Source organism: Phasianus colchicus, chromosome 1, assembly GCF_987193195.1.
Source record: "Phasianus colchicus chromosome 1, bPhaCol1.hap1.1, whole genome shotgun sequence".
Lineage (NCBI taxonomy): Eukaryota > Metazoa > Chordata > Aves > Galliformes > Phasianidae > Phasianus > Phasianus colchicus.
In genome coordinates, this window is record NC_143436.1 from 119,055,047 (window position 1) to 119,068,797 (window position 13,751).

A 13,751-nucleotide genomic window follows, 5' to 3' on the forward strand; every position below is an offset into this window, starting at 1 on the left:
AGTTGACTCACAAAGGAAAGCTATGTAGACACACACATTCAAATCGCAGATATCTATAGAAGAGAGATCTAAAACAAATTTGAAGTACAACAGCTTTCAAACAAGCAGACCCTTGTCTCTGCGAGTGAAATTACAGTCTTTACAGTTATGTCAGGCTGTAGGGCACAGCCCTAACCTGATTTCAAATTTTAGGTGCATAAAAAAACACTTAAACACTGTAGGAGAGACGGTCTTTGCCTCTAGCACTGTGAAACTAGAAGGAGCATAAGAGTACAAAATGTTATCACTCTTGCAAGCTTAAAACTCCTAGTAGAGAAGACCTAGGGAACAGCTTCCTTGGGCTTGAGGCAGCTGATGCTTTTGAATGTCCCTGATGCCACTGAATCCTTCATATACAGAAGCAGAGCCCCATTAGCCATTAAATGTTTGTGGGCCTTTACTTTGTCGCTAATGAAGGTTGAAGCTGAGTGCTGCACCATAAGGTCCTTGAATGCATCCCTCCCTGCACACGTCCTAAAAGCCAGCAAAATGGGATGAGACTGTCTGGCATATGCAGCTTTTCATTTCCATCTCATCATGTTTCCTATGACAATTAATACAAGATTCGCCACCAACTCACTTTTGTTCTGTGGCCATATTCACCATATTCTCAAACATTCATAATGATGGAAATACACTTTTATGTATTTTGTATGCATTCAATGCATAAAAAATCTTTTTTTTTTTCTGTAGAGGATTATGTCTATGATTTTTTAAAATTGCACTGCATTAAAATAATCTGATGTCAGAGTGGTATAATGTGGTTATACAACGGTATAATTGGAGGAAGATGACCAACAAGCCACCATGCAGAGCATATCCTTTTGCCTGAATATTGAAATGAAGCTGTTACCCAAAAGGCACAGACTTTTACCAATTACAGACAAAAAGTGGTATAAGAGCATTCATGCAAGGTGGCCTAAGCACCTCCTGGTATACCCTCTGCTCCCATTCCTTCCTTCAGTATTGTCTACAAACTTTTCCTTCCATTGAAAATTATCTTACTTGGTTTTATATGCACTTCTGAAGGCCGAGGACACTTTATTGTACCATAAATTTTATGTGTTTTGACTCATCATTATAATCTTAAAGTTGAAGCCTCATTCTGAGTAAGAATATTCAAGTTGATTAATACTTACGTGAATTTAAGCATGGATTTTATGCTAGAGCACTAGCTAGTTATCCCATGAATGAGTCCTTTTATTCCTGATATTTGAAGAGAGTTTTCAAGTGCATCTGCAGATCACAATTAGTGTGTAACTGAACATTATTCAATAAAACTGCAGAAAAACATATGAGATCTATGCCACAGGAAGAAACAATGTGGACTACAGGTGCATCACAGGTACCTGGTTTCCCATTCCCTGAACCACAAACAAGGCAGAGAGAAGATAGAGACAGGGTGAAAAATAGCTTTTTTCTATGGGAATTAGTAACGTTTCAGACATGTTAAAAGTGTCACAAAGGTATTTGTAAATACCCAACATAGCCACTGGTAGGTATTTTTTTCTGAAATTTACTTAGTTTCATTGATATACTTGGAGGTTTAAGATTTTTTTTTAGCCATTTTCTTCTGAGCATTTCTGCTCTTTTGCAGCAGCAAAAGCAAATTCCTCTTGGGAATTTTGTGTTCCATTTCATTACCATGTTGAAATGCGTTGCTGCGGAATCACAAGAATCACAGTGAAATTTTCCAGATGTTATGCAGACACTTTAACATACACTCCTACTTTCAAGAGTTTCTTTTACTGCATGTAGGCTGTTTGTAATAGGTCTTGAATTGTATGCATTGCACTTTTGAAAGTGTGCAATACATAGAATTCTATAAAGGATTATGTAAAGCTGGACTGCTTTTTATACTCATAGCTTTTACTGTCAGGGAGGACATATACACAGTGAATAACAGTATGTATTTTATAGTACTGATTTCCATGTGATTCACTTCTCCAGTTCAATATTAAATTAAAAATAATTAATAAATAAGCAGGCAGGTAGAAAAGATCCCCATTCCTCTTTTAAACCACTCTGACACAACACAGGATTCCTATCCTGTACAATGATAAGCAAAGTCAGTAAAAAGGTGCTGTTTACTGCTTGCATTCCATCAGTGCTTAAGAACTTTATCTGATAATAAATTTCCTACCGTGCACACTCTTTCACAGAAAAATAGCACAAAGAGAGATCTAGATAGCCTATAATCTCTGGGATAAAAAATATTTCAGACAATCATGCTGGTAAGTAATAGATCAGAGGATAAGGCAACAGGTATTTATTCTGGTCTTAGTGTCAGAGCATGGTGGCAGCTCCTGCAGACTGTACACGAGGCAGCAGTGGTACCTCAGTAGTGCTGAATCCTCACACTGATTCAGCTGGTTGTGTTTACAAAGGATCCTCTCTCTCCCCATACAAACACCATTAAAAAATTTAAGAATCATTTAACAGCAAATGATTTGCTATTAAACAGCTATGCAGTCCTAAATTGCATTATTTAGAAATCCCATTAGCAGCATGAGAAACGGATGTCCTGAGAAGGAGCAGCTGCAGAATGCCCTGAGGATGAGGCAGAGGCTCAAAGATCTGCCACACTGCCAGGTGATGATGAGGATAACGTGTGTAGTCATTCTTCTTCCAGTCTGGCTGTGCGCTGTGCCATGCAGGCACTCCTCTCAAATGTATTGTAAAGGAAAAGAAAAAAAAAATCAGTACATCAGTCTGTCCTAACTATTTATTCACTGCATGTGTATTTGGGCTCATCTGGTGTACTATGCATGGGGTTTTTTTTTCCTGCTGGTGTGCTGCAATTGGAGACACGGTGCTGGATAAATACAAGCACACCTTCATCAGCCTTTGTTCCCGGAACAAGCTGAAATTACCACAGAGTTGGTACTTCCTAAAATCCCATCCATTTCTGTGCTATTTCAGATGTGTTTATTTTTAACTTCACCTACCATACAAAGCCTAAACTATTAAACTGAAAATAGCACATCTCCAAAGGTCTTTTTAACATGGTAAAACACTCTTCCATTGCCTTCATCACTAGCTCAAAATTGCTCAACCTTCTGTTTTTGACACAATATACTAAAGCCAATTATGTTCAATTAAATTAAAAGATCTAGCAAAAAAAAAAAAAAAAGAGAGAGAGAGGATGTACCAGGTGACTGGTGTCTGCTTGCAGCCTCCCAGGAAACTGTGTGTCATTTTGTGGTATTGGCACGTGTTACCACAGTATCAAGCCCTTTGTTCACAAGAGCTGCTACCCAAGCAGATTGTCAATGACAACGATCATTTTTGCTTATTTTAGCAGAGTAACTGCAATTACTGGCACCAGCGGGTATCACACACTACATGCAGCAAAAGTATTTGGCTTCAGAGTACTAATTTAGTTCATGTCACAGAGGCAAGGAAACGTGCTTTTCTTTCCTGCAGCTTCTGCTGTGCATCAGGCTATAGTTTCAGCTCCGTATTTTAGGGACTCTTGGAGAACTGGACATTTAATTACAGTCTCCTGCCATGACTTTGCTGAAAGATTTGTCCAAACATCAGAAAGAGGATTACAGTTTATGGAACCAGAAGAGGACGCTCAGTAAAAGAAACCAGCTAGCTATTTATTTACATTCTAAAATGTTCCAAGCAGCAGTGCTGGCCAACTGCCATCTGCTTTAGGTTTTTGAATTAAATACTTTTCATTCCAAATGATTTTTAATTGGATTCCGAATATCAGACCTTGTGGGCTCGTTTACAAAACCACAAGTGAAACAGGTTGTCTGTCAGTGGACAGCGGGCCATCCTGGCTGACCTCATGCTGCAGCAGATTCCTTCTGACACCACAGTCTGCTCTTCTTCCAGAACAATTCACTCGCATGTTGGCACAGAGACATTTGAAGATGACCCAGCTAAAAAAGTCACAGTGCATAGCTGAATGTGGAATCCATTTCCAGTCACTCCGATCTACTGCTCCTTTTCTCTACTCTGCTTATTCCTTTAATTATCAATATCGGTGCCTAAGTTACTAACTGTTCTTCATGTGGAAGTAAACCAAGAAGTAACTTCCTAACCAACTAAGGCAGCTCAGAGGGTCAAGAACCAGTATTAGAATATAGGGGAAAAAAAAGGAAAAAAAAAAAAAAAAAAGACCAGGGAAACAACAGTATCCAGCTCAAGAGTTTTTCTAGCAGGTGAATAAATATTTGCCCTGGACAGGCGGGATGGGGTAAGGAGTGCCCTTATCTAGCTTTGGGTGTTCCTGTTCATTGCAGGGGGGTTGGACCAGATGGCCTTTAAGGGTCCCTTCCAACTCAAATGATTCTATGATTCTATAAATCAGTCATGCCAACCTCCTGCAGACGATTAACTTGCTAAACTTTGAGATATCCCATTGTAGTGCATAAAGTTAAGTGTCTAATTAACATTTTTCTGATCACTTATGCATATAAATAAAATAGTATTGGCTGTGCTAATTAGCTCTGCTGAGGATTGTAATCTGGGAAGTACTGCAAATATTAGAAGCAAAGAAGCAGGGATTTTGGTACAGTTAAGCATATTTTCAGAGTAATATGGACAGAGATTCATCATGGGAAAAGTGCAGCAGTTCAGTTTATAAGAAGCATAAAAGGTGGATCAGATGCAGGAGCTAGAAAGAAGAGGTGAAAACGAAAGATCACAGACATGAACTAGGGAAGTCTCAGTGGTCATTGTAATAACGAACATGAAGCATTTATAGGTCATTCTTCTCCAATATATATTATAGTCTTTTGGTATGAAAATAAAGCCAAAAGCCATTATCATTTTCTGCATTTTACAGAAAAGGAAACAGAAACACAGCAAAGTTCTCAGGAACATAAGAAGTGACAGGAGAGCAAACCATGTAACATCATATTTGGGCTGATTTCACTTAGATTCAGATTGTGTAGAATAACTTGTGTAGATAAGCTAAAGAGACCTCAGAGGCTGTGTGTTAGCATTCCCTAGAAAAGGCAAACTATGGAAAAGATAAAGAAATATCATCAGGAATGTTTTAGAAGGGATTAAAAAATGACAAGAATATGTGATGTCATGTCATATCATATGTCATGTCAACAAATGAAAGGAATATGTCTGACATTGTGGACAAAGTAACTTATCCAGCCTCTCTCACACTTGCCACTAAAGAGACAATAAAGAAGATAGGACAACATCTGTAAGGAACATTCATGTAAAAGCCATCCATAATACAGACATATTATGTAACAACTATCTTCTATGTTCAGTGGTTATGAGTTTGTCCTTAATAAAATGGTCTCCATCTGTAATTCCTGTGTCATGTGGAGGAAGTCCTCAGTGACTGCTTATCAGTCTCTTTTCTTCCTTCTGTCCTTTCATTTACAACCTGTGACCTCTAAGCCTCATAAAAGCATTTTATTAAAATGACACAATTCATTATTGCATGTTTAAGACCTGACAGTAAGAAATGGGTTTTATGATTACTGCAACTGTGTAAGACTGTACCCTCCACAAGGATGACTTTCACACTTAGTCCATAACATGCTGCAGTTTCAGTCATGGAACTCAAAACCAAGGGATCATAATCAGTCCTTTAGGGGAAGAAAGACAGAAGTCATTCAGGTGTCAATTACATGTAAATGTTTTGGTTTTTTATTTTTAATAATCTCACAGTATGTAGAACACTATAAAGTAAAGAGTATTTATTCTGTTACAGAAGCTCAGACAACATCTTCTAAGAAAGAGGTTAATAACCCTTCCATACTCAGATTCTCAAGACCCTCAATGTTTCAAATACCACATGACAGATCTCAGCCAAAGCTCACTCATCCAGCACTGGAACCCAGCTTTGCTCCAGTCTTTGGCTTAGCCATCTCATAAACTGCAAGTTTTAAGTGATAAACTATGCATAGTCAAATTAACATCATTTTTTAAGTTATTTCCTATTATCTCTTCTGTTCTTCAGCAGACAACTGTTTTGAATGGAATAAATCTTATACTACATTACACATCATCCTAAAAGCTTATGAATATTTTATTAATTAAAAAACATCACAGTAAACACTGAGTCAAAGCAAAGACCTGTAATGTTTGATGAGGTTTTTTTGTTTTGTTTTAAATTATAGCTTTAGTGATGGCTTCTGTTCATATGCTTCCAGCAGGGATAAATGACTGATTATAATTTTGCTACACACAGTGGAACATTAGTCATTCCTAATTGGAAAATATGAGACGATGCTGACGGCTTGCACACTACCAAAACCATGGGGCTTGTGCAGAACAGCCTTGGTAACACACTTGGTCCCAGTGCAGGCATGTCTTTTATTTTAATTACTGTTCAGCACTCCATGGCAAAAAAAAAAAAAAAAAAAAAAAAAAAAAGATCATTTCAAAATGAGCATACAAATTTTCTACTAAAGTTCAATTATAATTAGTATATAACAGGAGCAATTTTTTGCCAGCTACATTCTCTTTGATTTACATTATGAGAGGAAGTATTTTTTTCCACGTAAATTAATGTAATATTCCTAGAAATACCAACCCATTGACCTCTGTCATAGTCTTACCTTCTCAAATAAATTTGGGAAAACTTAAAACCAAAAATCTATAGAATAAATCAACAGAGAAATGAGCAAAGAGCAGCTAAAATAAAAAGTAACTCCCCAATCGCTTTTCTTGCACCCTATTTATCCTCTAGTTTTCATTCTTTGTAGACTCATTCCTCAAAACTAATTGTCAAAGTTGCCTTTTCATTCCCATTTTATTTATTTATATTCTATTTATTTATTATTTATATTTATTTATTTTAGTTAATTTATATTTTTATATTTGCATTTTATTTTTCTTATTTTATACTTCTATTATGGGAGAAAAAGAAGTAAATGTGCTTTGGTAAGGACACGGTACTACCTAACTCAGTGCAAACAGTTCCTGACAGTTAAAATATGGACCAGCACTAAACTTTTCTGGTTCAGGTAGTGTAACATTTACTCACTAGGTATGCCTGAACTGAGTTATTTCCTGAGGTAGTTGAAGCCATTTCAGAAGAGCAAAGATTCAAAGTGGCTTCCTCATGCAGCCCATTTGTTGCCATATAAATTGCTCTCACAGTCTGACAAACAGTCTGCATTTCTATCTCACTCCAAATTAGTATACTTCACATACTCATACACTTCAGGTCTTCAAGGACACCAAAGTAATGCAATACACATGTACAGATCTCTACTACAATGAATCATTTCATAATCCAGAACTGAATAGCACAGTAAGTGTGCTACTGTTTCCTTGCAGCTCAACCTGTGTGTGATAACTTGGAAAAGTCCTGTCCAAGAGCATTAATGGGAAATATCAGAATTATGCCCCTACCACCACCAATAACTACTTTCTTACTTCCACAGTAATTTCATAAAATGGGAGGTATGTGGATAGTATACAGTTTACAGGAAATAAAATGAAAAATTGTATTCTCTACTAAAATTACAGTCCTTCAGAGGCCTACCATTTTGGTTGACTGTATTGAGAAATAATCTCTGAGAAGAACATATTGGGTCTTCCATGAAACACAAAAGTGTACTACTATCAGTAGAATAAATTAGTAGACATTTCAAATTCTTATTGTGTATGTAGGGTGGATGTCTTTTATTATGATCCTACTGAACTAACAAAAATCCTTTAATATGAGACTCAAGTATGATTAATTGGTTTCTGTTCCATAGGCTTTGTTGCTCAGTTTCCAAAGCACAGCGTTTGTTAAGAATCAGACTACTACCTGCAAATATTGTAAATGTGTGCTGGTGGAATCATTTGAACATTTGTTCAAATTTCTCTTAAGATTTTATTCTGCTACTCATCTCCATACTGTGAGCACAACACTCAAAAGAGAATTTACATTTTAATGTGTTCACAATCCTTCCCGAGTTCCTTTCCCATAAAGATGAGGCACTTTAATTTCAATAGTGCAAAAAATAGTAAAAGTACAGCATTTAGTTTAAGCTAGCTAAGAAACAGATCAATCACCAATTTTTAATTTTATAATGGTTATGAATTTTGCAATCAGCACAGTGTGGTGTATTTCTGTGATTCACACTTGGGTAAAATGTTTCCTAAACAGTCAACACAGTGAAATCTGAATATTGGATTAATTCATATTTATTGTCTATGTGTTTTTAAAATTATATATTTGTTATTTTATTTATTAGGAATCAATCAGTAGAAGATTTGCATAGCTGGTGAACCAGGAATTATATAACAAACCTCCAAAGACCCTCTCTACAGTTTTGGAGTCCTGGCTGGGTAATTTTTACCATAATCAAAACACTTCAAAACCGCACATCAGTTCTGGTTTACAGTTAATTTAATAATGCTCAATTTCAAACTACTAAGCAGCAAAAAATACATCACTTAACAAGGCTCAAGTAAGCCTTTCCAGATATGAAGCAATAAAATGAATGCACATACTGAACCATTGAGGAGGAATCAATAGCTTTTTTAAAAGCATAAAAATCATTTAAAATTATAATTTTGAAAGTGAAGATGCATTTTGGCTGTCTCAGTACTGAAAACCATCATTACTCTAGATGGTCCCAGGTGCCTGTGACATCCACAGACTGGCTTTTGTGACCCGAGACCCAGGAGGACTTCCATTCTTTTGCAGAAAAAAAGTAGAAATACACTGAAAATGTAAGTTATCAATAGGCCCCTGAACAACAATCTCATCACCTTAGATGACAAGCAGTGGCAAAAAAGGGATGACAGTTTCTCAAACTGACAGTGAGAAAGAATCAATCTTTATTATATTTAAAATTCTTCTGGCAAATTTCAAATAAAAGATAGACCTAGACATAGTAAGAAATAGACCAGTTCTCTTTTTTGCCATGATTATAACTACAGCACTAGGAGGACAGTGTTCTCTCTGCTCTCCTTACCTGTATTAACTTTTCTTTTACCATTACCTGAAATAGAATCACACCTGAATTATTCAGACTATAAGTTGAAAAGATAATGTGTTGGGTAGTCACATTTTTAGAAGCCAGTCTTGGAAATTTATATGAACATTAAATTACTGAAGTACTTTTTTTGAAACACTTCAATGTATGCAGATGTCTTAAATTATTCTTCCTAGGATCCTTTCAGATTGTTACATTAGATCATGTCTTTCCTTTATGCAAAATTATTCATCACATATGAGATGCATTTTCCAATAGACCAAAACTTGACAGAATATTATAATGTACTGAGTTCTGGACACGTGAGATCATAAGAAATCATTCACATGAGTAATACAGCATATGATGTAAACATCTATATGGTAAAAAAGTCTTTCATTGGTATGTGGTAGAAGAGATTAATCAGAAGCACAGAATCATAGAATCATAGTATCATAGAATGGCTTGGGTTGGAAGGAATTTAAAGATCAAACAGTTCTAACTCCAACTTTCTGCTGTGGACAGGGCTGCCACTCAACAGATCAGGTTGCCCAGGGTCCCATCCAATCTGGCCTTGAACACCACCAGGGATGAGGCATCCTCAGCTTCTTTTGGCAATTGTTTCTAGTGCCACACCACCTTCTGAGTGAAATTTTTCCCTCAGTATCTAATCTAAATCTCCTCTCTTTTAATTTAAAACAATTCTCCTCTTGTCATATTACTATCAGACCATGTAAAAAGTCTATCTCCTTCCTGTTTATAAGCTTCTTTTAAATACTGGATTCAATGAAGTCTCCCTAGAGCCTTCTCTTCCCAAAGTGGAACAAGCCCAGCTCCCTCAACCTTTCTTCATAAGAATGATGCTCCAGCCCTCTGATCATTTTCCTGACCCTGCTCTGGAACTGTTTCAACAGCTCCAAATCTTTCTTGTGCTGGGGTCCCCAGTCTGGATGCAGAATTCCAGATGGGGCCTCACAAGAGCAGAGTAGAGGGGAACAATCCCATCCCTCATCCTGCTGGGCAGCCTTCTTTCAATGCAGCCCAGGATACTGTCTATGTCTGTCTATTGATAAAGATGTTGAAGACCACTATTCCCAAGATGGACCGCTGAGGGTACATCACTTGTCACCAGCCTCCATCTGGACATAAAGCCATTGACCACAATCTTCTGGTAGCTATCATCCAACCAATTCATTATCCACTGAATAGTCTCCCTCCAAATCCATACCTTTCCAATTCAGAGATCAGTATGTGGTGTGGAACTATATCAAAGTTTTTGCACAAGTCCAGGTAGATGAGATCAGTTGTCCTTTCTTTATCCACCAGTGTCATCACTCCGTCATGGAAGCCCACCAGATTGGTCAGGCAAACAGAGATGTGCTCTTGTGGAAACTTTCAGAAAACCTGGAAACTATGAAACATTAAGCAGTAGATCTCAGGAGCAACATGACTACAGAAAGTCACTCTGCATAATGTATTTATAGACAAGATGCCAAAGACTCTGGCCCGGAGTCTGTGTTATCCAATCAACTGAGGAGTGCGTAATGTGAACAATGGTTTATTTTGTTATAAATGTGAAGCTACCCAGATGTGTGTAGAGAATTTTTTCCAAACTGCACAACCTCACCGATCAAAAACACTAGTCAATTGTTAATGTATTTGGACTTGCTATTTTGGTATTCCCATTATACCAACATAGAGCTCAAAGCTGAAATGGAGATCTACTCCTCAAAATCCAATGAATTGAAAGACTGAGCTTGTTCAACTTCATTCATCTGTAACTAAACAGAAATACTGCAAAGCTAATTTATAAAAAAAAGCCTCCTCATTTACATAGAGTTACCACCATTAGGGAGCTCAACTGCATCAATTAACTGTCATGGTAATTAAACTGCTACAGTATATAAAAATGGCTTTCCTGAACACAGTCAATTATGTTTCCCCTCACTGGATCTCTCTCAGTAAGATGGGTTTTACCATTGCAGTGTGAATTATAGATTACCACAGAAGTGATCCTATGAGAAAAGAGGCAAAAGAAAAGGGACGCTTACAGAAGTCCTAAGTGTGGGTGTGAGGAAGTGATGGACACTGTTGTAATTTGAGTGTCCTCTTCCCAAACGACAGAGGACCACTGTTTTCACGTCACATGAGCAACTGGTCATCTGGTCCCTGTTTTCTCTATCTTCCTCTCAGTTAGCACATCTCCTTTTTTTCAGTCAAATCCCACTGCTGGCCTTTATAACATCCTCTGGAAAATGGCAATGTATTTTTAGCAAACTTATACAGCAGTTAGAAAAAAGAGTCAGGAAACAGAAAATTATAATCTGCTCTTGGAAGGATTTGGAAGCACTTTACTGATCTTGCTGCCCTGATTTAAACTCATTGCTACAAAGGCAGGATCTTGCTAGCTATGAAGAGCTTTGATTTTATTTTTTCATGCACTTATCTCGACCTCATTTTGTAAACTGCCAAGTGGATTTGTCCATTCATAACCATTTTGATGCTGTAGATGACAGCAGGGGGTGGATGTGGAGTGGAGGGGTTAGTTTTAGTACATTTGATTAGTTTAATGGGACATAATGTTCCTTTCTATCTTTTCCTACTTAAAATATTTTAATTCATTCTATGAAAAAAAAAATCAATGGCAGTCTGTCAAGGGCTGCAATTATGTTTTAAATCGGGATAAAAAATTGTGTGTGTGTGTTTGTAAGTAAAGGGAATCATTTACTTAAAAGCTGATGGTAATAATAACTCAACTACAATTTTTATATCTCATACTCTATCCTTTGGCTGTAATTTTCAGAAGGCTGCTTCCTTCTGAAAGGAACAACTAAACAACTTTTTCCACAACCAAAATGTGGAAATTTTAATTCTGCACTTTTTAACAAAGTAACAGACAACAAACACTGATACCATTTTATCCTTAGAAGATTACACTACTATCATTAGCTATAATCTGTAAAGGTCTCCCAAACTGAAAGTCAAATACGTAACTGAAAACCTCCCAAACAAACCAATACTGATGATTAGTGGTGGCTTTCTAGGCTTATGTAGTCTTAATCCACCAGAACCACAAGTCTGCTGTGGATTTGATCATCAAAACATCCAAAGTAGAAGTGCTTTTTTTTTTTTTTTTTTTTTTTTTTTTAATAATGGATAAATTTATCCTAATATTAAACTTCTAGAGAGATATAAAGAAGAAAAGACATTTTTAATGTTCTAAGGTTTGGATGTTTCGAAATCAAATACTTCAGTAAGATCAAAAATATCTTATTTGAAATTCAAAATGCAGTTTTAAGCTACAATTTATCTTTTGAAATTTGAGCTCCGTATGACAGAAGCAGCAGAGAAATGGGAACAAGGGAAGTAGAAGGGGAATGGGAAGAGGGACGGGGAAGAGGGAAGGGGAAGAGGGAAGGGGAAGAGGGAAGGGGAAGAGGGAAGAGGGAGGGGAAGGGAAGAGAAGGGAAGGGAAGGGAAGGGAAGGGAAGGGAAGGGAAGGGAAGGGAAGGGAAGGGAAGGGAAGGGAAGGGAAGGGAAGGGAAGGGAAGGGAAGGGAAGGGAAGGGAAGGGAAGGGAAGGGAAGGGAAGGGAAGGGAAGGGAAGGGAAGGGAAGGGAAGGGAAGGGAAGGGAAGGGAAGGGAAGGGAAGGGAAGGGAAGGGAAGGGAAGGGAAGGGAAGGGAAGGGAAGGGAAGGGAAGGGAAGGGAAGGGAAGGGAAGGGAAGGGACTCTATCCAGTCTGACCATGGTTTCTTCAAATTCTGGGGACCAAAACTGGACACACATCGCATAATAATCATCATAATAGTTTTCTTTTCCCTACCTTAAGCTTTATTTCCATTTCCCACATTCCTATTCAGAATCTACCATGGCACTCAACCCCGTGTTCAAAATGAATGAACAGGAAGTCTTCCCCAGCACACTGTTAGCCACAGTGGAGGTCAAATACAAGGCTTACAAAGCCCATTTGACCTGGAATTACTTTTGGATTTAAAGAAATGTGTAACTAAATGTTATTATGTTAATGGCACAGTAGAAGTGGGTTTTTTTAAGCTTGGCAGACAACTTAGTGCTGTAAGATGAATTGGACGCTAGACTTCAGCCAAGTATTTTGACAGGTAGTGTTATTTTATGGTTCTTACTACACTTCTGCTGAAAAGGCTGCTCAATATTCTGAGTAGTTAACCCTGCCTTCTTTCAGATCAAAAATTTACCACTTCAGTCTGTTAAAGTAATTTTTGCAATAGTAATCAGCAGCTACTACAGAAAATGAGTTTTATCATTAAATAATCACACCCTTGAGAAGTTCTGGGCACACAGCTGGCTCTCAGCTGGATTCAAACAGCTGAGATAAAACCATTACAGAGAAATGATACCTCTTGCCTTTGAGTATAAATTAAAACTAAAATAGTAACATCATTATTCACATTTATCTTATAACATTTCATATATATGCAAAACTGCATTCCCATATTTATTACATATGGTTGAAAGCAGTCCACATCACTGTATAAATACACCATTCCAATATATGAGCATATTAGTATATAACACAAAAACAGATTGGGTTTGCCTTTGTCTATTTGGTGGCAAGAGAAATAATGCTGCTAGCAACATTCTTCTAAATAAAATAATACAAACTTCTTTAAGTATTATATATCCTACGTAGGACTATATATAACATTATAACCAGAAATGACAGAAAAGCACCTGTTGGCATAAGCAGCTGAGCGAACTAGGTCACTCCAGCACTAGGCAGAAAGGGACTTCCCAGTGCAGTTCACTGAAGCCAGAACTGAGAGCAAAGA